At 39.2% G+C, this 27,275-nt stretch overlaps 1 protein-coding gene across 4 annotated transcripts in view; it reads right to left on the bottom strand.

Moving 5' to 3' along the window:
* Rala (RAS like proto-oncogene A) overlaps positions 1-27,275 on the bottom strand; it is a 53,057-nt gene extending 25,782 nt beyond the window's left edge. The window contains 2 exon segments of one of the 4 annotated variants that reach the window (NM_001414180.1): positions 10,288-10,354; positions 27,057-27,249. The gene's annotated coding sequence lies outside the window, so the exon portion shown is untranslated. 4 annotated transcript variants of the gene reach the window in all.

The raw sequence follows: 27,275 nt of genomic DNA, 5'->3' as shown, positions 1-27,275 counted from the left end.
TTGTATGAGGGGGAAAATCTATTTTCAATAAAAAGGGGCGGAGGATTCTCATTTTGGAATTACAAGCATGCAAAGTCATGCTTAGTTATACATACATGAAACATTTTAAAATAAGCATCTAAGTATAGTTTCTGGTTTACAAACATTTGATAGTCCGCCTTTTAAGGCAGTTACTGTTCTCTTTATATAGTGGTTTTTCTTTCTTTTTTTTTTTAATTAAGACTTCACATGGTCATACTTTTCCCCCATAACCAAAACCCGCACCAATATGCATTTATTGTTAATGTCAGGTACTGTCTTAAGGACATACTTCCTTAAGGACATACTGATTAGACAATGCTTTCAAAATTACCTCCCGAAATAGTTTCTAGAAAGCAAGAATTAAAAACTGAAGATAGACTCTCCAGCCATGGGTTCTCTTCCTGCCTTTTACAGATCACCTGTTGAACCACTACTCTGCGGAACTGTGGCCAAACAGTCAATTTTTTTTTAAGGAACAATGAGAAAGAATGAGAAGGAGGAGGAAAGTCAGGGAGGGGACATAAAATAGCAAACTTTAAATTCTGCTTGCTACACACACCACTTCTGTTCATCCAGTCAAGATAGCATCTTGGTAGCACTGAAGGATGCACTGTATCTAACGTGTCAACACAGGCTCATTTCCAAGAGCGTCTCTCCTAGTCCTAGCATTGGTACCTGAGGCACACTCAGGCACTCCTGCAACCTTTCCTCTCTCAACACACTTTCATGATATTAAACGTAAGAGGGAAGTGCGGGGAGATGGCCCAGGAGTTGAGAGCAGCTGTTGTTCTTGCAGAGGACCAAGGTTCCATCTGCAGCACCCACATGGAAAGTCACAGCCATCCCTAACTGCAGTTCCAGGAAATATAATGCCTTCCTATGTCTTCTCAGGGGCACCAGGCACATATGTACACAAGGAACTTACATGCATGAAGGCAAAACATTCATACACAGAAAAAAATCCATGCTATTCAAACAAAAAAAATCATTGCTGGGTGGTGGCGGTACATGTCTTTAATCACAGCACTGGGAAAGCAGCAGAGGCAGGCAAAAAACTCTTGAGTTTGAGGCCAGCCTGGTCTACAGAGTGAGTTTCAGGACAGTCAGAGCTACACAGAAGGACCCTGTCCCCAAAATTAAAAGGAAAAAGACAAAACAAAAAACCAACAGACCAAAAAAATTCACATAGTCAACACAAGACTAAAAGGAAAGGGTATTAGATAAATTGTATGCTCAAGTTAAAAAGACACATGGCTCTTTTGGGTCTAAGTTACTTTATTTCATACAGTATGTTCTAGTCTAACTTTTAGGTTCAATGAAAGACCCTCTCTCAAAGTAATGTGATTTTAATAAGCTGCTTTATTTTTTTTACCTAGAAGAGTTAAAAAATACATACAGTAACTAACCCTGAAGAATCACGGAAGGTAGCATAATAGAAGGCAAACCCTTCAAGTTTTCATATGAAGAAACAGAGGCACCAGAAGACAGAGGTCACTTGCAAGAGTCCTAGGGAGTTGTAGTAGAGCTGTGGTTCTCATTCTTCCTCAGGTTGGGCTGACTCCCAACCATAAAATTACTTCATTGCTACTTCATAACTGTAATTTTCTTACTGAATCACAATGTAAATATCTGATTGAGAACTACTGTGGTAGAATTAAACCCAGAACTAACCCAGGAGTCAAGGCAGGCTGACATAACTGGCTTACTATACTACAAGATCTAGTTTAATTTGAAGGACTGGCCAGATTTAGAACACACCTTGGCAGCAGTGGGAGCTTTAAGAAGACATGGCTTGTTTCAGTAGGCACTTTAACAGCTGCAGTCCACCCCAGAGAACCAGCAGCAGCTCTTACAGCAATTTTCTCTACCCCAGCTCTCCTGATCATGAATCAGTACCTGCCTCATAACTAACCCTAAGTGAGTCAGGCTTCACTCTAAGGGCTTGAAAAGAAGATAATAACAGGTTAAAGCTCTTTCCATGCTATTTTATAAGAGTTCAACCTGAGAAATTACAAGCAAGAACAGATGAAACCTGGGTTTGTTTAATTCAAGTATAAAAATTCTTAAGGCTAAATATAGCTGTTGTTCTCATAAACTGAAAGGATATTCAGAACTAAAAAAGATCAAGTAATGCTGAATCTTGGTTTGCTAGTTACACTTCAGTCAACAGGACACAACTATAATGAAGTATGGGCTAAACAAGTAAGACAGGAGAATAAGTCAAAATGTCTACAGACTAAGGCCAATGTCAAAGGGACTACAGAGCTCCTTCGATGAATACTGCCTTCATTGTAACAAAAGGTAAAACTACCTTCTAAAAAAGATAATCTGACCACAGCTTAAGATGGTAATTCCTTAATACCACCTTTCACTACTCTTTTCTCTTTTCATTCCCCATCTCTTAAATGATGTATATTAACTCAGATGATTATGTAATTACTGCTAATGAAATATTTGGGGACATTTGGGTCAACTATCAAAATTGATTTGTAGACAGCCGAATACTAATATCAAAAATAAGCTCTGTTAGGACTGATATGACTTGGACTACTCTAACTTATAATACAGTATTTTCTGAATATTATTTCTAGATGGGAAAAGAAAGCCTTGATTATGAAAACTTGACCTACCTACTGGGACTCTATGTACACCTCAGATATTTACGTGTACAGGTTTACTAAACCAGACTATACTGAAAGGACGCGGCACACATTCACAGATTTGGACATCATAATCCCTTCTTTCCCTATACATATCTTCATCATAGACCTTGTTTTCTCTAACAGATTAGTGAAGGATTTTTCCAGAGTTACATAAAAAGGAAATTATGTAATATGTACTGCTTTCTTCTTTTAAATTGATTTCTTAAAAATTAAAAAAGCTAACAAAGAAAATTAACTGCTTGCCCGGCAAGCATGGATAGGCAGAAACTAACAAACAAAATTGTAAATAGTACATATTTACAATTCATGGGACAATATACACTGTTATGTTTGTTGCTTGTATCAATAGTTCATTTCCTTTTATTGCTAAGTAGTACTGTATAGTGTGGACACACTGCAATTTCTTAACCATTCACTTTCTGATGGTAACTCTATTGCTAATATTGCTTTCAATATTTGCTAATAAAGGGACAAAGGGTAATGAAGCAAAGATAAACCTTTGAAAAGTGAGGCTGATATCCACTTGTAAAAATTAACATACGGCCATATCTCATGCCACATAAACAAGTAACTCTAAGTGGACCATCTTAATACAAAAACTATTCCACAAATCCACAAATCTGGAAGAAAGCATAGGAGGAAGCATGTGACTCTGACTTAGGTAATGACTTCTTATTAACATCAAAAGCAAAATCAATAAAGATGTCACTTTCATCAAATTAAAAACTTTGCTCTTGAAAATATAATTAAGAAAGTAAAAAAGATAAGCTAAGAATTCACAGCTGAGGAATGCCGAATGGCTGAGAAACACCTAAAGAAATGTTCAACATCTTTAATCATATGGGGAAATGCAAATCAAAACAACCCTGAGATTTCACCTCACACCAGTGAGAATGGCTAAGATCAAAAACTCAGGTGACAGCAAATGCTGGCGAGGATGTGGAGAAAGAGGAACACTCCTCCATTGTTGGTGGGATTGCAAACTGGTACAACCATTCTGGAAATCAGTCTAGAGGTTCCTCGGAAAATTGGACATTGAACTGCCTGAGGATCCAGCTATACCTCTCTTGGGCATATACCCAAAAGATGCCCCAACATATAAAAAAGACACGTGCTCCACTATGTTCATCGCAGCCTTATTTATAATAGCCAGAAGCTGGAAAGAACCCAGATGCCCTTCAACAGAGGAATGGATACAGAAAATGTGGTACATCTACACAATGGAATATTACTCAGCTATCAAAAACAACGGCTTTATGAAATTCGTAGGCAAATGGTTGGAACTGGAAAATATCATCCTGAGTGAGCTAACCCAATCACAGAAAAACACACATGGTATGCACTCATTGATAAGTGGCTATTAGCCCAAATGCTTGAATTACCCTAGATGCCTAGAACACATGAAACTCAAGACGGATGATCAAAATGTGAATGCTTCACTCCTTCTTTAAAAGGGGAACAAGAATACCCTTGGCAGGGAAGAGAGAGGCAAAGATTAAAACAGACACAGAAGGAACACCCATTCAGAGCCTGCCCCACATGTGGCCCATACATATACAGCCACCCAATTAGACAAGATGGATGAAGCAAAGAAGTGCAGGCAGACAGGAGCCGGATGTAGATCTCTCCTGAGAGACACAGCCAGAATACAGCAAATACAGAGGCGAATGCCAGCAGCAAACCACTGAACTGAGAACAGGACCCCCGTTGAAGGAATCAGAGAAAGAACTGGAAAGCTTGAAGGGGCTCGAGACCCCATATGAACAACAATGCCAAGCAACCAGAGCTTCCAGGGACTAAGCCACTACCTAAAGACTATACATGGACTGACCCTGGACTCTGACCTCATAGGTAGCAATGAATATCCTAGTAAGATCACCAGTGTAAGGGGAAGCCCTGGGTCATGCTAAGACTTAATCCCCAGTGAACGTGATTGTTGGGGGGAGGGCGGCAGTGGGGGGAGGATGGGGAGGGGAACACCCATATAGAAGGGGAGGGGGAGGGGCTAGGGGCGTGTTGGCCCGTAAACCGGGAAAGGGAATAACACTCGAAATGTAAATAAGAAATACTCAAGTTAATTAAAAAAAAAAAAAGATAAGCTATGGGAGATTGGGAGATGATTTTTATAATTAGGAAAAATTATTGAGGAAAAGATAAGAAATGTGCAAATTTTGCCTTACTGGCAAAATCTTCTAGTTTATTACTGTAAAAACATGTAGCCAACTGCCTGTAAGCACTCATCAAAGAGCTAAACAGCAAGAATGGGGCAGAAGACAGAACTGATTGAACTTCTTATTGTATATCCACATTTTAGTGAATTCCAAGATGACCACTTTAATGCACATTTGCTATAAGTCAACGATAAACAGCAATTATTGTGGTCCACACAAACTCAATCAAAATCTTTTTAGTTAAAATATTTGAAAAAAAATATTTGGGGTGCTGTAGAGTTGGCTCAGTTGGTAAATGTTTGAATCCCACCAACCATATAAGTCAGGTGGGGCTGTCACTGTAGCAAGCCTGTAACCCTTGCATTTGCAGAAGGACAGGTGGATGTTGAGTGAGACTTGTCGTTTCTTTCCACTTGGGTAAAGTGAATGTGCCCATGGTAAGAAAGGCCGTTTAAACAGAATTGACTTGCACAGCTTCCCCTGCTCCTGCCTGCTTTCCAGGTGGTTAACTCCTCAGTGCTTTCCCAGCATTCTAGAGCCCATTTCTACAGTGCTTCTCATCACGATACCAGGATTTCCTAGTGCAGAGTGGACTCAGTTCATCTAGTACATTTTCTGTAAAGGAAACTATACACACATGCATTTGGACAGGAAGCCACTCTAGGAAACTACCTTGAAGAATAGCTTATTAATAATACTAACACTGACTGTATCCCCAGAGGAACAGGGACCCTGTTTGAATTGTTCACTAAGAGCCTGGGGTGTAGCTCAGCAGTAAAGTGATTGCCTAGCACGTATAAGGCTTTGGGTAAAGTGACAATGCCATTTTCCCAATTCTCCAATCTGGCCCCCAACAAACCCTAACTGGAGGGCTAGAGAGAAGAGGTAGAATCAGCAAATTAAGGCCTGTGAGTCACACTACTCCCAGGCTGTACCTGTGTATGGAGGACATGTGAAGTGTGGAAGCTGTTTTAGCTTTCATAAGGCTGTTGCCCAAAATGCCCTCCCAATAAGTCAGAATTAAGAGATAGTCCTCCGAAGTTAAGTCAATATTCATGCAATTTCCTTAATGAATTAATACAAGCATATCGATCTTATAGAATTTTTAAAGAAGGCCTGACTACAGTGGAATTCTATTTTCTGATATGGCAGTCATTAGTCAATTTCTACAAAGCCTTTCTCCTCATATAGGTAACTGGAAACTTAGAGGTTTAAGGTGGTCAGCAAGGTTCTCACAAGCTCATGTTTTGAATATTTGATCCCCAGTTGGTGGACTGTTTAGGAAGAATTAGAGGGTGTGGCCTTGATGAAAGTGTGACCCAAGACTCTTGTCATCCCAAAAGCATCCTCTCTGCCTCCTGCTTGCAGATCCAGATGTAAGCTCTCAGCTGTCCCTGACAACATGCTCAGTCATGGAAAAGTTTAAGTCAGTAAACATGCTTTCTCTTTTAAGTTGTCTTCATTATGTTTTTTTGTGACAACAATAGAAAAGTAAATAAAACAGAAATTGGTACCAGGAAATGGGTATTGCTGTGACAGACTTGACAATATGCTTTCCCTAAACATATGCTAAGACTTTGAGACTTTGGACTAGAAAAGTGGTTAAATGCTATAAACAGAGCTTAATGGGCCATCAGAGGAGAAGCTTGGGAGACGGCAGTGCCAAGAGCAGAACGGACTGTAGAGGTCCAGCTTAGGTTTCAGAGGGAATAATATTAGAAACCATTTTTGTGATAGTCTGACAATTATCTGATATGCCTTCTGCTCCTGTCTTAGGAATCTGCCTGAGGCTAAATTGAAAAGTAATGGAATAATTTTTTTGGCAGAGGAGATTTCAAGACAGCCTAATGCTGTCACATGGTCACTACTCTTAAGCGGGTCTACAGCAAAGGAGTAAGCGGGGCAAGAGAAAATACAAAACATAATGTAAGAGAAAGTTAATGTTGGAGCAAAGGCTTGTGCTAAAAGATATAAGGATTGAGATGAGGCCTGATGTGCACTGGAATAAAGGTGTGGTGGTGGGGTGGGGCATCAGGACAAGAACCCCTCCCCAGGCTAAGCTTCCAAGTTGTGAAAAGACCTACTAGGCAATTTTCTGCTTCTAAAAAAGCAACAAACCAAAGCTGCTGCAAATGTGATTCAAGGAGGCCAGGCTCCATTCCAATCAGGAGTAGAACTTAGTATTGTCCACGGATGGTGCTCTGGCTTTAGTTATGAAGACACAAGAGAAAGAAAGAGGGATGCAGAGTCCTTCCTCTGTGCTTAAGGAGAGATGTTGAGGCTGCTTGTGTGGCAGGGGAGCCACTGCATGTAGGCCCTGAAAGACCATTATGTGAAGCTAAGAAAGTGAGGCCTAGATTATGTTAGCAGTGTCAGAACTGTGGTACATCTGCCAAGGAGAGCTGCACACAAGGAATAGAACCAGTTTGAGAGATGTATATTGCAGGCAGCAAAGCCAGAAGAACAGAGCCATCTAAGCTCTGACATCAGACAAGGAATAACAGGATTTAGAATTTGCTCTCCTGTGTTTTGGTTTTACTCTCTTTCAGTATTTCCTCACTGCATGCCCCTCACCCCCATTAGTGTTCCTAAGCGGAACACTAATATTCTGAGCCATTGTATTTTGGAAGTATATAATTTCCTTTTTTAGTTTTATAAGCAGTTACAGTTAAGAAATTGCCTTGAGCCTCAGAAGATGCTTTGGACTTTTGAAATAGGACTGAATGCATTTTGCATTATAATACAGCCAGAAGCCATGGGGGCCAGGGAATGGATGTGGTTTGAATGAGAATGTTGCCCATAGCTCATATGATTGAATACTTGGTCCCCAGTTGCTAGACTGTTTAGAAAGGGTTAGGAGGCCTTGACAGATTTTCTGAGTTGCCTTCTTGGTCAGAGTCTTTGTCACAGCAACAGAAAGTAACCAATACAGAAGTTTGAAATAGAATTTATGTAGGAACTATATTTTTAATATATAAATACCAAGAAAAATATCAGCAAAATAAAATTTCAGTAATAACTTCACTAGTTATATATTTTATTTGGATACCAGTTTTCTACCATGAATTTTATTCATAAAATCAGGGGAAAAAGAAAAAGGAAAAAACTTGGTGAAAAAAATGTACAAGTGTTTATGACTATAATATAACCAAACTGTCACAAATACCTACTCTGGGTAACTAGAGAAACACTGGCTGCCCAGCAATGCTGAAAGAACACAACTTGAAGAATTTTACTACCATTCAATTAGGCCAGTGTGGGCAGCAGCCCTTAAGAAAGCTCCCAGCGAAGGTTGTATTAAGGTCAGTATGTGTTACAATACAATGCATTTGAGAGGAAGGCGTATTATAAAAGTCAAAGGTTTCTGTTCTCTCAGTTTTACTTGGGGGAAACCATGTTGTGAGTAGTTTTATCGAGAGTCCCAGTCTCCTGCAAACAGCGATATAAACAGAAAGCAGAATCTCTAGACCCAGCCATGTCTCAGTTGCTTCTGCCTGTTGGGATACTGAGTTAGAACCACACAGCTAAGCAAGTTTTAGACTCCTAATTCACAGAAGTGGTACGAGACATAAATGTTCACTGTTCCAAGCAGGAAAGGTGAGGTGGTTTGCAATATAGCAAGATATGACTATATAGCTAGCCTGTAGCCTACAATTTTGGAGGCTGTTATGATTTAGATTAAAATGTCCTTTAAAACCTCATATCCTGAAGGGCTGAGCTCTAAAGCTACAGAATCAGAGGTGGAACCTCTGGGAAGTAACTGGGCTGGAGCTCCAATCTAATTGGTATATTATCTACCACGGAGTCATAGCTAAAACTTGAGACAAGGTCTAGTTCCTCATTTGTCGTCCCTCCCACCCCCACCCCCTTTGCTTGTCCTGAGTAATTAGTGGCTCCATTAGTGGCTCAGCTTCATAAGGGTCTGGAAACAATTTTCTTCCTTTTATAATGATTTTTTGTTTTCAGTATTTTGCCATGAAGATGGAACGCTAACAGACTTTTCAGGAACCCACCTTAGGAAAAGTGCCGAGGATTCAAGCCAGTTTGCTGTAAATTCAAGGTTCTCATTTCTTATGTTTTGACCAAAACAAAAATAAATACATTGCTAAAAAAAAAATCAGTTCCCTTATTTGGCTTCTGTTTGAGTCCCTATCAGTATTTCAACCTTCCTTCAACTACTATAAACCTAGAGTCAGCAAGCTTTCTAGCAAATACTTAAAGCTTTGTAGCACCTACTCAACTCTGCCACTGGGACTAACAATACCTAAATGGAAAAGTATGGCGATATTCCAATAAAACTTTTATTCTAAAATCTGGCAGTGGGGTGGATTTGGCTCTCTGCCCCTTTTATAAATTATCTCGGTAATCCTGATGCTTATACAGCATACCCTCATACAGAAGATCCCACTCACTGCAGCTAATTAAACATCACTCCACAAAACTGCCTTCCTGCCATTCATCAATTTTTTCCTCTCTCTGAGACGGACCCATCCCTTCATCTTATTTTGTTTGTTTTGTTTTCTGTTTTTGTATTTTGAGACAGGGTTTCTCTATGTAACCCTGGACATCTTAGCACTTACACTCTGTAGACAAGGCTGGCCCTGACTTCAGATCTGCCTGTCTCCCTAGTGCTGGGATTGAAGGCATGTGCCACCACCCAGCTCCCACACTTCATCTTAAAGAACAGAAACTGCTCAGCTGCACTTCCATTTTTACAATCGTTAATGTATTCCTCCTCTCACTGTCTCTCAAGTCTGTTCTTACTGGCTCTTGTTAAGGGCATCACGGCTAACACTAGCGGTCAATTTCCAGTCTTCACGATCCTTCGTGATCCTTCCCGTGGCAGCAGTTGACTGAAACAGTCATTCCTTTTCATAAACAACTTCCTTGAAAAACATTCTTTATTTTTATTCATGTATATGTCTAAGCGCTCTCTCTCTCCTCCCTCTCTCTCTCTCTCTCCTTCCTCTTCCTCTCTCTCTCTCTCTCTCTCTCTCTCTCTCTCTCTCTCTCTGTGTGTGTGTGTGTGTGTGTGTGTGTGTGTGTGTAGGTGCTCATGAAGGCCAGAAGAGGGTGTTGGGTCCCCAGGAACTGTAGTTACAGGTAGTTGTGAGCTTTCTGACATGGCTTCTAGGAACTGTACTCTGGTTCTCTGGAAGAGCAGCGAGCTCTTGCCAGCCTCTCATAAAACATTTAAAAAAAATGCACACACACACACACACAACAATTTGATTTCCAGAATATTATAACCCATTGTTTCCCCCACAGGTTTCTATTTCCTTTTTTACTTATCTCACTGTATGTAAATGTTGGTTTAGTTGAACCTCCTTTTTCTATCTATATTTAGCTGAGAAGGACTTTACTCATTCTTGTGCTATTTGTTTAACAAAAGAACATCTAAGGTTGGGGAATTATAACGCAAAGGAACTTACATTTTGTATATTTGTAGCAGTAAGCCTAATATCAAGGTGCCACAAGCTTGTTGCTCAGAGATGGTTCCTGCAAGACGACAAACCTTGTTGTCACACAGCGGAAGTACAGTTTCCTCTAGTCCTTTTATAAATACATAGATCCCATTTGTTCTGCCCTCATAGCCTAATCTCCCCAAAGCTCCACCTGAGGCCACTTTGCCTTGCAGACTGAACTTTGGAGTTGATGAACATTCAAACTACTGGACATACATAAGGAAGCTCATTTATACATAAGGAAGACTCATTTTTTCCTTAATGCCAGATTCACATTCATTTTTCCTACTAAATACCTGAGCCAGCTGTCTAATAACCTTTAAGATAACTCTCCCTTCTAAGCTACTAAAACTGAATTCTTAATTAATCTAACTTAAACAAGTCTCTCTTCGCTTTCCCTTTATCAGTCAAGGGCAACCCCACATGTCAAGCTGATCAGGCTAAACCCTTAGATTCACATTCACAGTTTAGATCTTACCGGCTGACAAATCCCTCAAATTGTACCTACTCCAAGACTCCATGTCATCAGAATAAAGCTCCATAGTGGTCTCTAGCTACTCCAGATGCTTTTGTTATCCCCCACATGGAAGAGGATAAAACATGATTACATCCTTTAAGATGCTATCTTTCAGAACATAAGATCCATGTGTGCAGGTATTCTCCTTAGTTTATTTACTGTCACAGCTCTATCTATCACCTTGCATAATTTCTGACCTATGGTAGTCACTTCACATTCTTGAATGAAATGAATGAAGTATGAAAAAAGGCAATGCATGTGTGTTTCCTAAAATAGATGGACATTGTTATTATATTAATATTATATTTATATTCATTCTATTTTTTTCAATATTTTTAATTCAATCAAAGCTCTGATTATACACTAAGCTAGAACGAAGGCTAGAATATGGAGCAATGGGCCTAGAGTTCTGCTGCTGACCCTCTAAAAATTCTAGTTTACTACTACTCATAAATTTTTACAGACCATGTTTTTCAGGTCTATAAGATGAAAATATTGAACATAAAGACTTCGAACCTTAAAATCAACAAAACTAAAATTTGGATATAACTAAATTTTAAAAATGATCACGTGTTTGCGTGTGTGGGTCAGAAGACAACTATGTGAAGCAGGCATCCCAGGAACAAACATGGGTAGTGCAGCTTGTGTGCCTTTAACTCTCTAGGCCACCTCACCCTCCCAGCTATGACTTTACAGACAGCATCTGTAAAGCTATACTCATAGGAAAGTTTAAGTCTGACTTCCTGGGACAATGTCCTGATATACTTAAGTATCACACCAGTGGGTCGGATGGCAAATCAAAACCTATTTAAGGGCTTAAAAATAGGACCCTGAAGTCATTTTGAGTGCTAGAAGAAAACACCATACAGAATGGCTTATAAACAACAAGCACTATTTCTCTTAATTCTTAAGACTTTGAAAGCCAATCACAGAGTGTCAGAATACTGGGAGTCTGGTTTACAGACAGCTCTATGCTCAATACTTTCATATAGTACAAGGGCAAAGGATTTCTCTGGGGTCATACAAATCCCATTCTTGAAGGTTCTACCTTCATGACATAACACCTTTCCAAAGCTCCACTTTCTAAACCTATAAGCTTGGAAGTTAGGATCAATATATGAATATTAGGGGTATAAAAATATGAAACCCAATGCAAACATGCCCAAGGTCACACAGTTAACAACTGTCTAAGCTGGAATTAAAACATGCAGCTAGAAATATCCCTTAACCTAATCCCTAACTACACCAATGAGTTTTCCTTCTAGGAAATAATACATTGGAATGGCCACAGACACCTAAGGAACCCTTTTATCAGAGATAACCAAGTAGATTCTAACAAACTTACAAAAATCATCTTGAGTCATTACAAAGAATATTCACAGAGCAAGATTTGTAAGGGCAGAGACAATATAAATTTCCTCCTAAAGGAATTGTCTCATTAACAGAAATGCGATGTTCTCAATCCATACAGACATCCCTGCTTGTTTTTAAAGGAAATGGTGCTAAAATCTGAGGAAGTATGCCCAGTGTCTTCTAATATTTTACAGTATTCATCAAAATGTCTGTAATGCAAGAACCAGGCAAAATGTAAGACTACAGGAATTATGTATCTTGAATCAAGATTCAATATTAACAGTTAAAGACTTGAGGTAACAGAACCCATCTGTTCCCAACTTCTACTATGAGATAGTCATATGCTTGAATTGACTAAAACAACCCATTCCTTCTCCTAGATTGCACATTGCAGTGGATGGCGTTACCGCTGAGTCATGCCGAGGTAGCCATACCGCAAACATGAAGTTACTCTTGCTGTTCCTTACTATTCATGTGTAAGTCATCTCATGACTCAGATCCAGCCACCCCATAGTTCTCAAGTGGAGTTATTCGAAAGATGCTCTTATCCAAGGGCAATTTGTTTTAAAGATGTTTCACTCAATGTGACTGTTGGCAGGAGACCTCAGTTCCTTATCACTTGGGCCTCTCTACTGGGCTACTTCAAGGTCTTCATGGCAGGACAGTTGGCTCCCTCCAGACTGGGTTATCTAAGAGGGCAAAAGAGGGACTACCTAGATTTGCCTGATTGAGGTGGAAAGGTCTACCTTAACTGAGAGTGGTAAATGATACGATTCTCTTGAATTCAAAAGGAGAATTTGAATTGAGCACCAGCATTCTTTGCTTCCTGGCTGTAGATACAATATGAACAGTTGCTTCACCTTCCTGCTTCCCACGATGAACTGCTCCCTTGAAGGGTGAGCCCAAATAAACCCTCCCTTCCTTCTATCTGTTTTGTCAAGGAACTTTATCACAGAAATGACACAAGTAACAAAGACAAACACTTACACTGTAGACACGTCATTGTTCTCCAGTTTATCTAAAGAATCGGTGAAGAATTTGGTCAATGAGTTATAGGTCAGAAAACCCTAAAGCTCTAAGAGCCCAAGATAATACTGAAGACGAGAAGGAAGAGTGCAGTGTGGAGAGACTAAACTAGTTCTGTTTTGGTCACTCATCAAGATTTGCATTGTGGTGGCACACAGTTTCCTCCACCACAAGGCTGCTGCTTTGAGATTTTACACTCTCTGTATAACAGACGCATACCCATTAGCTCCAATGTTATAGAAAGAACTGATGGAGTCTTAAAGAAACAAACAAACAAACAAACAAACAAACCTACCTCAGCTGCTGTCATTTTTCTCTTTCTTGTTTCATTTATAAAGCCATAACTGCAAATTCATCCCAGTTTGGGTATGAAGAAAATTATTAATAACAACTTTCATTTCAACACATGTTCACATGACTAGCTTATAAAAGGAAATGTCCTTTCTGAACCCTTGTGCCTTCATTTCCCACACCTTGACAAAGTCATGAGTTTAACTGACTCATGAAAAAAAAAAAAAACTTGTTTACTCATAGCCTAATAATTGTAATATATTAAAAAAAGCAACAGTATTTTTCATGTATATGTGTGTGTTCTAAATCCTAATGATGTTAAAGTTACAGTTATGATCGCAATTATTTCTCACCATTTAAGGTTCAGAATTCATCAAAGGTTTGGTTACATTATATTAATTGATTAATAAAATGAAACAGCAGCAAGTAATTTGTGAGCAAAATATAGTTCTCTTACATTCTGTACAATTTGGGATGCCATGTATTCTAGTAATACATACAGTACTAAAAGCAAGGATAACTTCACTATTTTATAATCTTAATAGTAGTAATGCTGTCACAGATTAATTCTGGAATTTTAGGCAATAGAAAATTTTGATTAAAAAACAAATTGTTAATATTTGTATCAAAAAGTTAAATATGTAACAAATTAGATGGGGCTCAAAGCCATAAGGTGCAGTGTTCTACTGACAATTCACAACAAAGTAGTAGTCAACCCAATAGGAAAATGAGAAGAGGATGGAATACTGTTCTTCTAAGAAATACAAAGTTATCCTTTTACCTCTGAGCCTAAAGGTAAGATTTATGTGAGACTGAAGGTTTCAGAGGCAGACAGTGCTCCTCCATCCTTATCACAGTAGAAGAGGAGTGGACCAGAGTGTGCTACACCTTAGAAGCTAAACTATGGTTCTAGAGATGAGAAACTACCTCTCAAAATGATCATAAATGAGCAAAGGCCTACTATCTACTGTCCTCTTAACACACATACCGAAATCCAGGAGTTATGAGACTTTCTCAACATCAAACTTAGCTGCCAGAAGCAGTACTCACATAAGAAAGAAAGTTTTGGTTGCATTTAAACACCATTTATTGAAGTTGATAAATAAAAACTATACATAAAAGTGGGGTATCATGCCATATTTTTGGTACTTCTATACATTATGTAATGTTTATATTAGATAACTCATAAATTAATCTCATTAAAATATATCTTTATGATAAAAATGTTCAAGGTCCTTTCTTCCACTGTTGGGTTTCCTGTGGAAGCCGAGAAAACTCACTTCTGATATGGAAGCATTAAAATGAAAGCTTTGTTTTCTGAGAGCTCAGGGAAGTGGCCAGTTCATGATCTGAACTGCATCCCTGAAAGGAGATTGTACAATGTTTATAAAGAATGGGAAAATTTTCTTGAAATGTATGTTGCCTAGAGTAATGCCACTAAATAATAGCACACTGATGACAGGCAAGAGAGATTCTGCACTCAGAATTTCATGTCTCACAAATTCCTCTTTTTGATGGGGGGAGGTGGTATTCAAGACAGGGCTTCTCTGTGTAGCCTTGACTGTCTTGGAACTAGCTTTGTAATCCAGTCTGGCCTTGAACTCATAGAGATCTGCTTGCCTCTGCCTCCCAAGTGCTGGGATTACAGGCATCTGCCATGACTACCCCCCAAACAAATTCCTCAATTTAATAGCAATTTGACATATTATGGTCTGATTTTCTATGAGCATCAAATGTGTAACACCCTGTTCCACTGAGGCCTTGGGACTTATACTTTGGATGCTGAAAAAAAAAATACTCTTGGATGAAAAAAGAAAGAAAGACAGACAGACTTTACATCTTAATGATGTCTTAAACTTCAGTGATTTTCTACCACATGGTATGTGTTTGGATAAATAAATGGAAACACTGAATCTGAAAATGTCTGGTCAGGGCCCAACCACAGAAGATAATCTACAGATTCTAGGAATTTGTATTTGGGCTCTAAAACTTAAGCTTTGAATAGGCAAATGTTAATTACAATATTTCAAAAAATAGTATGGTTACAAACTAAAGAGATGAACTGTACCCAACCTCTACTGATTGTAAACCATGTTAGTCAGTGATAACCAATGTTGGTTGACAGCTTGAGAACATTTGTAATCAACTAAACGCCTGGGCGCACTGGTAAAACATTTTCTTCATTGGATCATTTGAGGCAAAGAAGAGCCAACCTAAACCTGGGCACACCTCACACTGGCAAGTTCATCTACCCTGTTGCTGAAGGGAATTCCAGTGCATACTGAAGACCAGCAGTCCAGTAGGACTTTCCTGGGACTCCAACACTAGATTGGGACTGCTGAGACATCCAGTCTTACAGACTGAACAACTACCAGATCCTTGGTCTTTCCATCTGGGAACAGCCATTGTTGGATTACTGATCCCATAACCTGTAAGCCACACAAATAACACACACACACACACACACACACACACACACACACACACACACACACACACACACACAAGTTTTCTAATGAATCAGATCCAATAGAATATGTGTGTACGTGTGTGCATGGGCATGCAAAATGCACACTTTTTTTTAAATTCTGTTACTCTTGGAAACCTTGTCTAATATATATGTTTATTATCCCTGTAAAAAAAAAAAAAGAGATGAACTGGTGGATCATGGAACAAGCACTCGTTTTATTTAAAAAGCTATTAGGTTGAGTAAGGATGTGACATGGCAAATGGTTCTACTTTCAAGTCTGTTACCTGACTACAGGTAATAAGTCCTCAAATGTGCAATCCAGAAATTCAAAGAACAAAGAAAAGCCTTAAGGTAATGTTTTAGCACAAACAAGGATATAGTTTGTTTTTTTTTTTTTTCCTTTTTCTTTTTTTCGGAGCTGGGAACCGAACCCAAAGGATATAGTTTTAAAAGCCAACATAGCCATATGATGTATAATCTACAGCATCATTGCGTTTAACAATGGCTAGTGGCTGGGAGAGACTGAGTGTGTGTGTGTGTGTGTGTGTGTGTGTGTGTGTGAGAGAGAGAGAGAGAGAGAGAGAGAGAATATGAATTAACAGGTACAAAAAAAATCAAACAAACAAAAAAACAAAACAAAACAGAAAATCCTCCTCTGAGCTAAGTTTCGTTGTTTTTCTGAAGCAATCAGGAGACAGAATCTAAGGGCCAGCTCTCCATCTATCTCTTTCCTACCGAGAGAGAATAAACCCCATTAAGTGAATTCTAGACTGCAGCAAAGATATCCATATATAACTCTTACTCCATTAGTTTCTCCCCAGTTTCTTGTCCCTGAAAGTCTAAAACTAGTTCTTCTTTTCTGTGGGGAGGAAGTTTTTGTTCTTCTCCACAAATACATTCTTCTTGTGAAGCCACTACTCTGTGCTACTCTTGACTGAGCTTTCCTCTCATGATCTGTGCCACATACTTTAACAAACTTGTGTCTTTCTTTATAATTGTCTTTTGTTAGAGAACCCACAACAGTGAAACACTAAGATGTTTCTCTTGCAGGTGGAGAAATACACTAGATAACCTGTTACGTCTTTTTCTTCTACATGCTAAAAAATAAATCTTGAAAGGGAGTATATGGAAGAACTGCAAAATCCACATTCTATCCAACTACAAGACAACTAGTTGTATTACTGATTTGGGATTTAGATTTTGAGCAGGAAAATGAGCTATATCACCAGTCCTCCTCGTGTTGCCATAGCTATTGCATACACAGCCATGAAAACAAACTGGGAACACCTTACTTTTAGAAAATCATTTCAGAGATGACTTATGTGGATGTGGAAGGGGAGCAAACTAATTATGAAAGATTGATTTTAGCAATCTATAGGAATGCAGAGACTCCAAGACAACTAAATATAAGCCCTATGCAGAGAGCTAAAAAGAGCATATAAAAGAAAGGGTAGGAGAAACACGGTTGATCCATTACAACATCATTTCACTGAGATGGAATGTTTTATCTTAAACCATGTGTTAGACATGTTTCAAAAAAGTGCTACTCATAAAGTCTGATCATAGCCAAAATTAATCAGGTAACAAACATGCTTTTACTTTACTTTTAAAACTTCACAATTAACCAAGCTTCTATTCACTACAGAATGGCAACACTGTAAGAGAATCATGCATATGATTTGTCTGTGCGTTATCTCTTCCTCTTTGAGAAGGAATTAACTCTTACACTCCTTACTCAATATAACTCAACAAAACTAACTCAAGAGTATGTGGCTCAGTAATAGACATGCAGAAGAATTAAGACAAGATCATTTTTATTCCAACCCTCAAAAAAATATCATTCCTGGTTAATATCAGTACAGAATGCCAGCACTCTTTAACTAAAATGTTTACTAATGACACATATCTAATGAAAGGCTAGTGTGTGTGTGTGTCTAAAATCTAATATATAGAATACATACACAAAACTCAATAGTAAAGTATCACCCCAATTTAAAAAGAAATAGGGGAAAAGACTGGATTAGTCATTTCACTAAGGAAATTATATGAATGGCCTCTATGTACATACAGAGATGCTCAGCACCATGGTCATTAAAGACATGCAAATTAAATCACAAGGAGGGCTGGGGCTATAGCTCAGTCTGAAGAGGGCTTGTCTAGCAAGCACAAAGTTCTGGGTTCAATCTTCAGTACCACAAAGTGCTCATGATATAAGTAATCCCAGCACCTGGGAGGTGGAGACACAGCACATCACACAAACAGAATTCACTACCATGAGATATCATTTTACATCCATTAGAATAGCCATATAATACAAAATGACAACAAAAACACTGTAACAATGGCTGGTAAGCATGCTCTTATGGCTGGGCCCTCACACTGGGAGCCCTCAAAAGTTGGTGGTGGAAATGAAACAGACAGACAAACAAACAAAGAAACAAACAAACAGTATGTTGCCAATTTAGAAGACTTGGTAGTTTCTTAAAAAGTTTAGAATTAATATACCACACAATCCAGTCATTATACCCCTGAGTATATACCAAGAGAAATGAAAACATGTTCTAATAAAGACATTTACATGAACATTCACAGCAGGACTATTTAGTAATTAAAAAAATACATAGAAATAATCCAGATATCCATCAATCAGTGAATGGATGAACAAAATGTAATATATCTAAAGGATGGAATACAACTTATCAATAAAAACGGAAAAACTATTAATACATGCTACAAAAATGAACAAGTCATTAAATATGCCAAGTTTAAATAAAAAGCACAACAGACCACATATTTTATGATTCAGTATTTCTGTTCTGTTCAGGAAAGGCAAAGGGAAAATTCCTAGAAAAGAATATAAAGTAATAGTTTCCCAGTCCTGGAGAATGGGAATAGAGACTAACTTGAGCATATGGGGTGGGAGCCTCGGTTGGTAAAGAGCTTGCCTCCCAAGTATGAGGACCAGAGTCTGATCCCAAAGAATGGACAAATGCCAAGCATTATGGCGGGCACCTGTAATTCCAGAGCATGAAGGTGGGAGACAGGAGGGTCACTTGAGAGCCTCACATACACGGATTCATGCCCATATATGTACACATACAAAGTACATACACATACACAAAAAAGAATCTTACTGAAGTTTGAAAACTATGTTTCAAATGTTGTAATATTATGTTATGGCAATGGTTTCATAATTCAGGAGTTATAAAAAAATCATATAAGCCTTAAGTGGAAATATGTTATTTAATGTAAATTATATCCCATAAAAGCTGATGATAGTTCCCTGAAAAACATGAAGGACTAAAGACATAACTGGGAGAGAAATCATGAATCCTGACTGGATCCTAAGACAAGAGAAAAACAGCGATTAAAGCATTAGGAGACAACCGAGAATATGAATTTGCATTATTTGCAAATGAGATAGCAGACAGTACTGTGGAAGCATTACTTTCTTAGGCTTTAGAATACAGTAGTTATTTAGAAACTGCCTTTATGCTCAAAAGGAAATTTACCTTGAAGTCACATTTATAATTCTTATAATAAAGCATTCTCGGCATTTGACCTTATGCTAAGACAAATAAGAAAATAAATAATATGCAAAAATAAAGATTATTTTATACACACAGAATTGCTTAGACAAAGTATCCTAGCAGATGAGAAAATATAGAAATTATACCTATTACAAAGGCTACCAGCAAAAAAGTTGGACAATAAAGTGCTTATACATATGGAATAAAATTGGAAAGACTGCTAGTTCTTCCATATCTTCAACAAAAGAAACAGGTAACTTAGGAGCTACTTTGTTAAGTCAGCAGATACATTTCAGTGTTAAGACATTAACATAAGCCCCTAAGCATAAGCACTCAAATATTAATCAATTAATGAATAGATAAAGCATGGCATGGTCACACAATGGATTGTTCAACCATATGAAAGGAAATATTCACATATGTTACAATGCAGTGAACGCTGAAAATCAAAGATACAAAAGAGCACCTATGGAATCCAGGAACATTAGAATAGGCAAATCTGTAGACATGAAGTATGGCAGCCAAGGGCTGCAAGGCAGGATAAATCTGCAAAGGCAGCCAGCAAGTTAGAGCTGCTTTCTCCTTAAGGGCAATGTTCGAGAATGAGTGGCGAAGGTTAACACATCTCTTTGACTATACTAATATAAAATTTTAAAAAGAATGAGTTCATGGTAGTTGAACTACATTTTAATAATGGTTTAAAAAAAGAATTAGCCCTTTCATTGCAGAAAGTGGGAAAAAAGAATGGAAAAGCACAAGTTACAGAAAAGCAAAGCATATACAAATCTCAAGCAACTTTAACAAGACATATATAGGCTTAAAAAAAAACAAATACAGGACTAAATTTTCTGAACTGAAAAAACAGCAAGAATAAGAAGAGATCAGTTTTTCATTTATTTGGGACTAAGTAAACAACAAATAATAAAAGTAGCAAGTAATAACATATAAGGTAAGAGACAGAGTGAATTATCCTAATTGTGGCACACGGAATTGGGGAGACCTGGGAGACGAGTAGGGCCGTGGGAAAGGCAGCAATTATCTAAGCACGAAGTGAGCAGGGCTAACGTCCCAGAAACCTAAAGCCTCGGCAGACAGAGATTTTCTTTCACAGACTGAATGCCTTAGGCAAAAAAGATGAGTGGAGCCAAAAGAGGTGATGCATGCCTGCCATTCTAGCATAGCAGAGGCAGGGACCACAAATTCCAGGCCAGATGTTCTTGAAAAACAAAAGGGTCATCCACTTTGAAAAAGAAAAAAGAAAAAAAAAGAAAAAGAAAAAGAAAAAAGGAAGAAGAAAGAAAGCAAGGAAAAGTAAAAACAGATTTCTCTGGCTAGAAAGCAGTGAAGAGGAAGATAAAAAAGAAAAAGAGAAAACAATTTACTCCAAACTCTGTACTAGGACAGCAACATGTGTCAAAGAGTGACATCTGAGGTTCTTCAACCCCATCCAAGTGAAATCCAGGCCAGTGAGGCAGGTAGTACAATGCAGAGAAAATGACTACACAGGTCACAGGAGAGCAGAGGCACAGCAGGACATGGACTAAGATGTTTGCCAAGATGCTTTCAACCTAGAACACTAAGAGATTATTAACACCCTGACAGCATTCCTAGGACAGTAAAGATAATACAGGCCAGTGCAGATATATCTAGGGATAAGCTGTGCAGACCAAGGTCCAAGAAAATAACTGCCTACCACTTAGCACTCCTGGGAAAAGAAAGATTTAAACTAAAATGGGATATGATCTGAACACTCACACATGGACTTACATAATCTTGAAATTGTAAGAATCTATATACCTCAGTGATAGAGCACCTGCCTAGCATATACTAGGTCCTAGATTCAATCCCAATTACCACACAAAGTTATTCTGGAGAAACATAGTGGTGTATATCCCAGTATTTGTGATGTGGTGGCAGGATAAGAAGTTCAAGGTCATCCTTAACTCCATAGTAATACCAGGGGCATGTTTTCTGTATGAATTATACAGCAGTGAAATAACTCTCTTCTGGCCTTGGAAGACTGAGCATTGGTGTGTACTGTCTACTGTTATAGCTATACATCATTCCAGGCAGACGACTGGGCCTGCATAAATAAACTGAAGAAAGGTTAACCTCAAAGCCAGGTGATGCAGGTCCTTGGATAATCCTATCTAGAACCACCCCATAGTTGTTACTCTAGGTTATCCCTAGATACACTCATTGGATTACACATCAGCTTTGCTATATGCCCTAGAGAACCAATGATGCAAGCCAGAGTCACAGCAGGATAAAGGGAGCTTCAGCTTAAGAGTCTGAGAGAAGATAACATCAAGTCTAGAAGAATGCCAGAGAGAAGCTAGAAGAAAACAGGATCCATTTGTAACTGGGAAACCACCAAGCAATCCTAGCCTTACTCACCATTGTATTCTGTTGCTCCCCTCACCCCAGAACCCAACCTTTATGACATCTCAACGTATGTATGTCTCTAGTTAAGTCTCTCTTAAAGAGAGTAGAGAACTGCAATCATTAAAAGGCATATCCATAACTAAATCAATATTGTTACAATGTAAGCATCTGTATACCAACTTAATATTGCTCTACAGAGACTAGCTGAAATAAGGAGACAAGTTAACACACATAAATACAGAGAAGGAAGAAACTGTATTTACATGTGATGTGACAGGATCTGGAAAGTGTAGGAGAAAACTGTAAAATAACTTAGAATTCGGCAACGTATCAGGAAAATGAGCAGAAATCAACAGTATTTATTTGCATAAATAATAACCAGTTTGAAGATATATCTAAAAAAAGATAAAATATGACTAAATTTAATAAGAGCCATACAAAAGTTGTATTAAAAGGTTCTTTCTCAAAGACACGGAAATAAACAAGAAAATAATGGCATTGCTTGCTGTCTGTTAATGTTAAAGTGTCTCAATGCCATTAAGATGTCAACTGCTCCAGGGGTTGGGGATTTAGCTCAGTGGTAGAGCGCTTGCCTAGGAAGCGCAAGGCCCTGGGTTCGGTCCCCAGCTCCGAAAAAAAAGAACAAAAAAAAAAAAAAAAAAAAAAAAAGATGTCAACTGCTCCTAAGTAAACCCATAAATGTAATACAATTCCAATAAGAAAACTAACAGAGTCAGGCAAACTGATGCTAAAATTCACAAGGAAAAAAAAAAAAACAGCAGAAGAACAAGAGAAACGGTAAGGAGAAGCGCTGCAATGGGGGCTACTCAGTCCAACAGCACACCACACCTCAGTGTGATATAGATCTCTATGACTAGGGTGTTGGTACTGGCATAGCATTGGCCAGAAAACCCAACAGAATAGCACACACCCATTTCCATATAGTGTGTGTCAAATGAGCAAATATTGGTTTTCATAAATGACACTGGATAACTATACCAATAGTTGAAAGTAGTAAATTAGATTCATTTAGGAAACCATGTATAGAAATATGCACCATGTGGAACTAAACATGAGAAATGAAATTAGTAAGTATGAATTTCTCTACAATCTAAGGGCATAGAAAAGCTTTGTATGGTTAGAACTCCAGATGAAATAAGTTTAATATGACTAAGTTGAATTAAGCAAACAAAGATTTTTTCATGGCAAAACCAAGATAAGCAACACCAAACAACACCAAAGGATGACTAAATATTTTAACATATGCCAGAATTAAAAAAGTAATATTCTTAAATAAAAAATAAGTTAAAAAGATGAAGGAACAATACCAAAAAAAATGTAGAAAACCAGGCTAATAACTAATTAAATGGTTCTTAAGCATATTTTGAAAGTGTTCAACTCACTTGTAATAAGGGACACCCAAAAGAAAACTACACTGAGTCAATCATGGTGGTATACACCTGGAACTCAGCCCTCAGGAGAGTACAGCAAAACTTGAAATAAGCTGACAAACTCACTCTCTACAGTGTAATGAGTACTGGAATAGAGGTCATAGAAACACAGACATCCACTCTGGTCCCCTAACCTAAGGTAGAGTTTCACTATTTACTCCAACTTACAGTCCTCCTGCCTTAGTTATTATAATTATAAGAATTATAGGTATGCCCACCTTACTATTTTGCCTAGTCTTGAAGATTTTTCTTTCTTTTAAGATACAGGTTCAGAAAAAGCAAGCAAGCAAGCAAGCAAACAACAACAAAACCTAGCTAACATACATAATTCTTCGAAAAAGTGTAAACCAATGGGAACCTGAAGGGTGAGCAGTTTACTAGACTGGGAGAAGAGGGGTCAGGAATGGGGATGGGATCGCCCAAGTAAACACCAGGATTCTGGGTCACAGCACTGTTGGAACTGTGCTCGTGGAAAGGAATGGGGCCAGTAGTGAGTTTAGGTAAACAGTCCTTCTGGAAGGTTCTATGTATCAGATTAAGAATAATGTTCAACATGAGTCACAGAGGATTTCAACCAGTGGGGTATGATGAATGTTTTAAATATGAGAAAAAGATCCTCAGGAGGCCAACTATGGGCTAAGCAGGGTCTCAGTAATCAGAATAAATCTAGACAGCACTCACGAGTCATTGAGCCACCTCCACATTCAATGAGTACCAATTTGACTGTGTTAAAAAATGACAGAGATCTTATGGGTTAGATGGCTACCATCTGCAGCATCTTTGTGGGATTTCATCCATTTTACATAGCATCTGAAATCAAGGTCATTTCATAACCTTTGAATGGACTGTCCACAATCACAGGCAGAAAGGAGCTTTGTTATTTGGACCGATAGCATCCCCCTTGCCATCTCTTAAACCAAGTGGCGACAAGTCCTCTATCCATTACTTTTTAAGCCCATAAAAAGGCAACTGAATCTGTAAGAACTGAGTTCTGCAACTCTTGTTGTCTTTTTTTTTTTTAGACATTCTTCCCAGTGTCCTACATTGGTCACACCTACATCAGTGACAGAAAGAAGGAAACAAATATGATTTTAAACAGGGCTGGCTCAAACCGGTGCTGCAGTAGTAAAAAGCCATTAGAGACACCTACAAGACCAATATTTGACCAGTTTTCATCTTGGCACACAACAGACTGTATGTAGGAGCACAGCTACCTTGTGTTTGCAAGCACCTGGAAACAAAGCTGTCTGCAGCTCACTTGAAGCCCCTTGGCTAGTCACTGGTGCCTCCAGGCCATACTTCAGGACTAAGAGTGATAAGCATAGTATCTTTTCTGGAAGCCCAGGTCAGTGAGAATCACTTTCCCCTTGACTTTTAGGATTAGCTGCAATTTTCAGTGCTCTTGGAGATTGTTACTGTACTTTTAAATCCTAGCTCTACAACATGCTAGCTTGTGAGCTGGGCCTCTGGCCAAATACCTTCACTTAGTGTTGGGGAAGACCACCCATCCTGCAGAGCTAGTGTGGAGATTGTCCTCAGCACAGTGCTTGATGGACAATCAATATAACTTCTATATAGTACTGTTACAAGACCAAAGGCTTTGCTTTCTTTAATCTAAGAATTATAGTATTTTATAAAACAATGGAAACTGTCTCCTACCTCTTCAAGATCATGGTCTCTTCCCTGGTTAACATTCTCAACTTCCAGTATTTGATTGCTCTTTCACTCATTTATAAAAGAATAAATATACAAGAACCTATTAGTTTGGCAGACCCATATACAAGAAGTGATACTGGTACATTTATTTGTGCTCTGTAAAAAAAACACTGCTTAGAAAGTCAGTGCACAAGCACCATATACTAGAAGACAAAGATATGTGCAGCTTGTTCGTGTTTGGACATCCCTAAACTGAGAATAATGCAACCATGTATAAGCCAAAACATTCCCTTAAAAATGGTAAGCATTCTTTCCTATAATTCTTTCCTATGATTAGTTTCCCCCACCCTGAATGCCCTGGGAAAAGAGTTGTAATGAAATACCACTTCAAAATAAACACTGCACTTGCACACTCAGTGGAGAGAGAATCATGTGGGTCTCCAAACATGAAAGTGCCTGCTGATCAAAGAGGCCACGGTCACATCAGGTATCAGAAGATTTCATGTATCCATGACAAAAAATGAGCCAGTTGGAGGAATCCCACTTTTCACCTTATTTCTAAACAGCATCAATTCATAACTTCCTCTTTTTTATTAAGATTGGGTACAGTTATCAACTCCAAGCATACACTTGCTCTCTTTTGCCAGGAAATCTCTTCCTTCTAACTCTGGATATACTCTAAAAGTAAACAGAAAACAGTAAAATATGTCATCTCATCATAATCCCTAAATATTTTTAAACCTTTCCCCAGTCAGAGTTGTGAAAATGAAATTCTTCCTGAGTAGTTCCTTGATCTTTTGGAGAACAAAAAAAAAGATAAAGCAAAATTTTTACACTCCAAGAATCTCAAAGGAAGAAAACTGTGCTCTTAACAAAATTGTTTGGGGGCCGTGCTACAGATGGAAACTAGTACCCCTTCCTTGGTAGGCAACTACTGTCATTCAGCTATACCCTCAACCAAAGTCAGTTGCTTCTGACAAGTGACTATTCCATCAACTGTACACATTCACAGTCATTCATTCAGTAAAAAAATTCAGGGAGTTCTGAGCACTTTACATGATAACAGAGAGGAAGATGAAAAGGCTCCTCCTCTGAAAAAAATTAAGCTGTAGAAACATCTTAGGGGTCACAAGAGTCATTTACAAGAATATTGTATCAACAGATACAAACAGCAAAGACTAATAGGATACTCTGAGACATATTAACAAGCAGAAGTTAAAGGAATCCTTCTACACTGTAATAAACATTACCCAATTTTGGGAACGTAATTAAAGTTGTAATTTATTTACAGGAAATAATTTACAGAAATAAAGGTTCTCCCAGCACACATACCCAAACTGTTTGTAAATTGGGTGCTTTCTGGCTTGACAGGTAGGGCGTGGCACCAGAGTTCTCACAGTAGCTCAAAGACACTTGGATGAGCTCTCACGAGTCTGGACATTCTGGTTTCCAAGCAAAGGCCAGTTAATTCTTTAATTCCTCCTAAGTCCCTCAACAACACAACCACCTCAGCGCCACCACGTCCGCCCACTCAAACACACATATGCCCAGCTAAAGCACACAAATCGTATCTTCTACTCCTTGCCATCTTTCAAGGAACCAAACGCGGAAGATACCCTCGTCATACAAAATACCTATATTCCCTTCCTCTTCTAGAGGCTAAACCTATACAAGAAGAGCCTATGAGCTTTCAGCTGGACGCGAAGCGTCTAAAGACTTTAGTCTGAAAAAGCCATTCCTTTAACTGGCACCAAAGACTGGCAGAGAAGCTCGAAAAGCAGCTGCTCTGTACCGGCAAGGAGTGGATTGAAAGCGAGGGAGGTGGAGTGCGGCGCAGGGACTGCGGCGGCGGCCCCAGGTTGTGGGCACCGCCCGGGTACAGCCCTGGGCGCCACCGGAGCGATGCAGGTGACCTTCCGGAGACGCCGCCCGCTGTCGGGGCGCAGTCGGGTCCCAGTACAGGCGGCAGGCGGGACGTGCAATCTCGGCGGCCACAGGCCTGGCCGGTCGGACACACCCCCGCCGCGGCCCGGCCTCCCCGGCCGGCAAGCGCTCACCTGCACCGCGAGCCGCTCGCCCCGCGGGCTCTTGAGCCTCGGCTGTGCCGATCGGACCGCGCTCGGAGTCCCGCGCGGGGCGCGGCAGGAGGAATCGTGAGGGCGGCGGCGGCCTGGGCGGCGGCGGAGGGGGAGGACTCCGGCGCTCCGCTCTAGGGAGACCCACCCTCCTCCGGGCCGCTCTGCAGCAGCCGCCGCAGATCACTTCCGGGGCGCGAG

The sequence above is a fragment of the Rattus norvegicus genome, chromosome 17, assembly GCF_036323735.1.
Source record: "Rattus norvegicus strain BN/NHsdMcwi chromosome 17, GRCr8, whole genome shotgun sequence".
Taxonomy (NCBI): Eukaryota; Metazoa; Chordata; class Mammalia; order Rodentia; family Muridae; genus Rattus; species Rattus norvegicus.
Note: the sequence above shows the minus strand (reverse complement) of the source record. Positions and strands in the feature narration are given on the sequence as shown.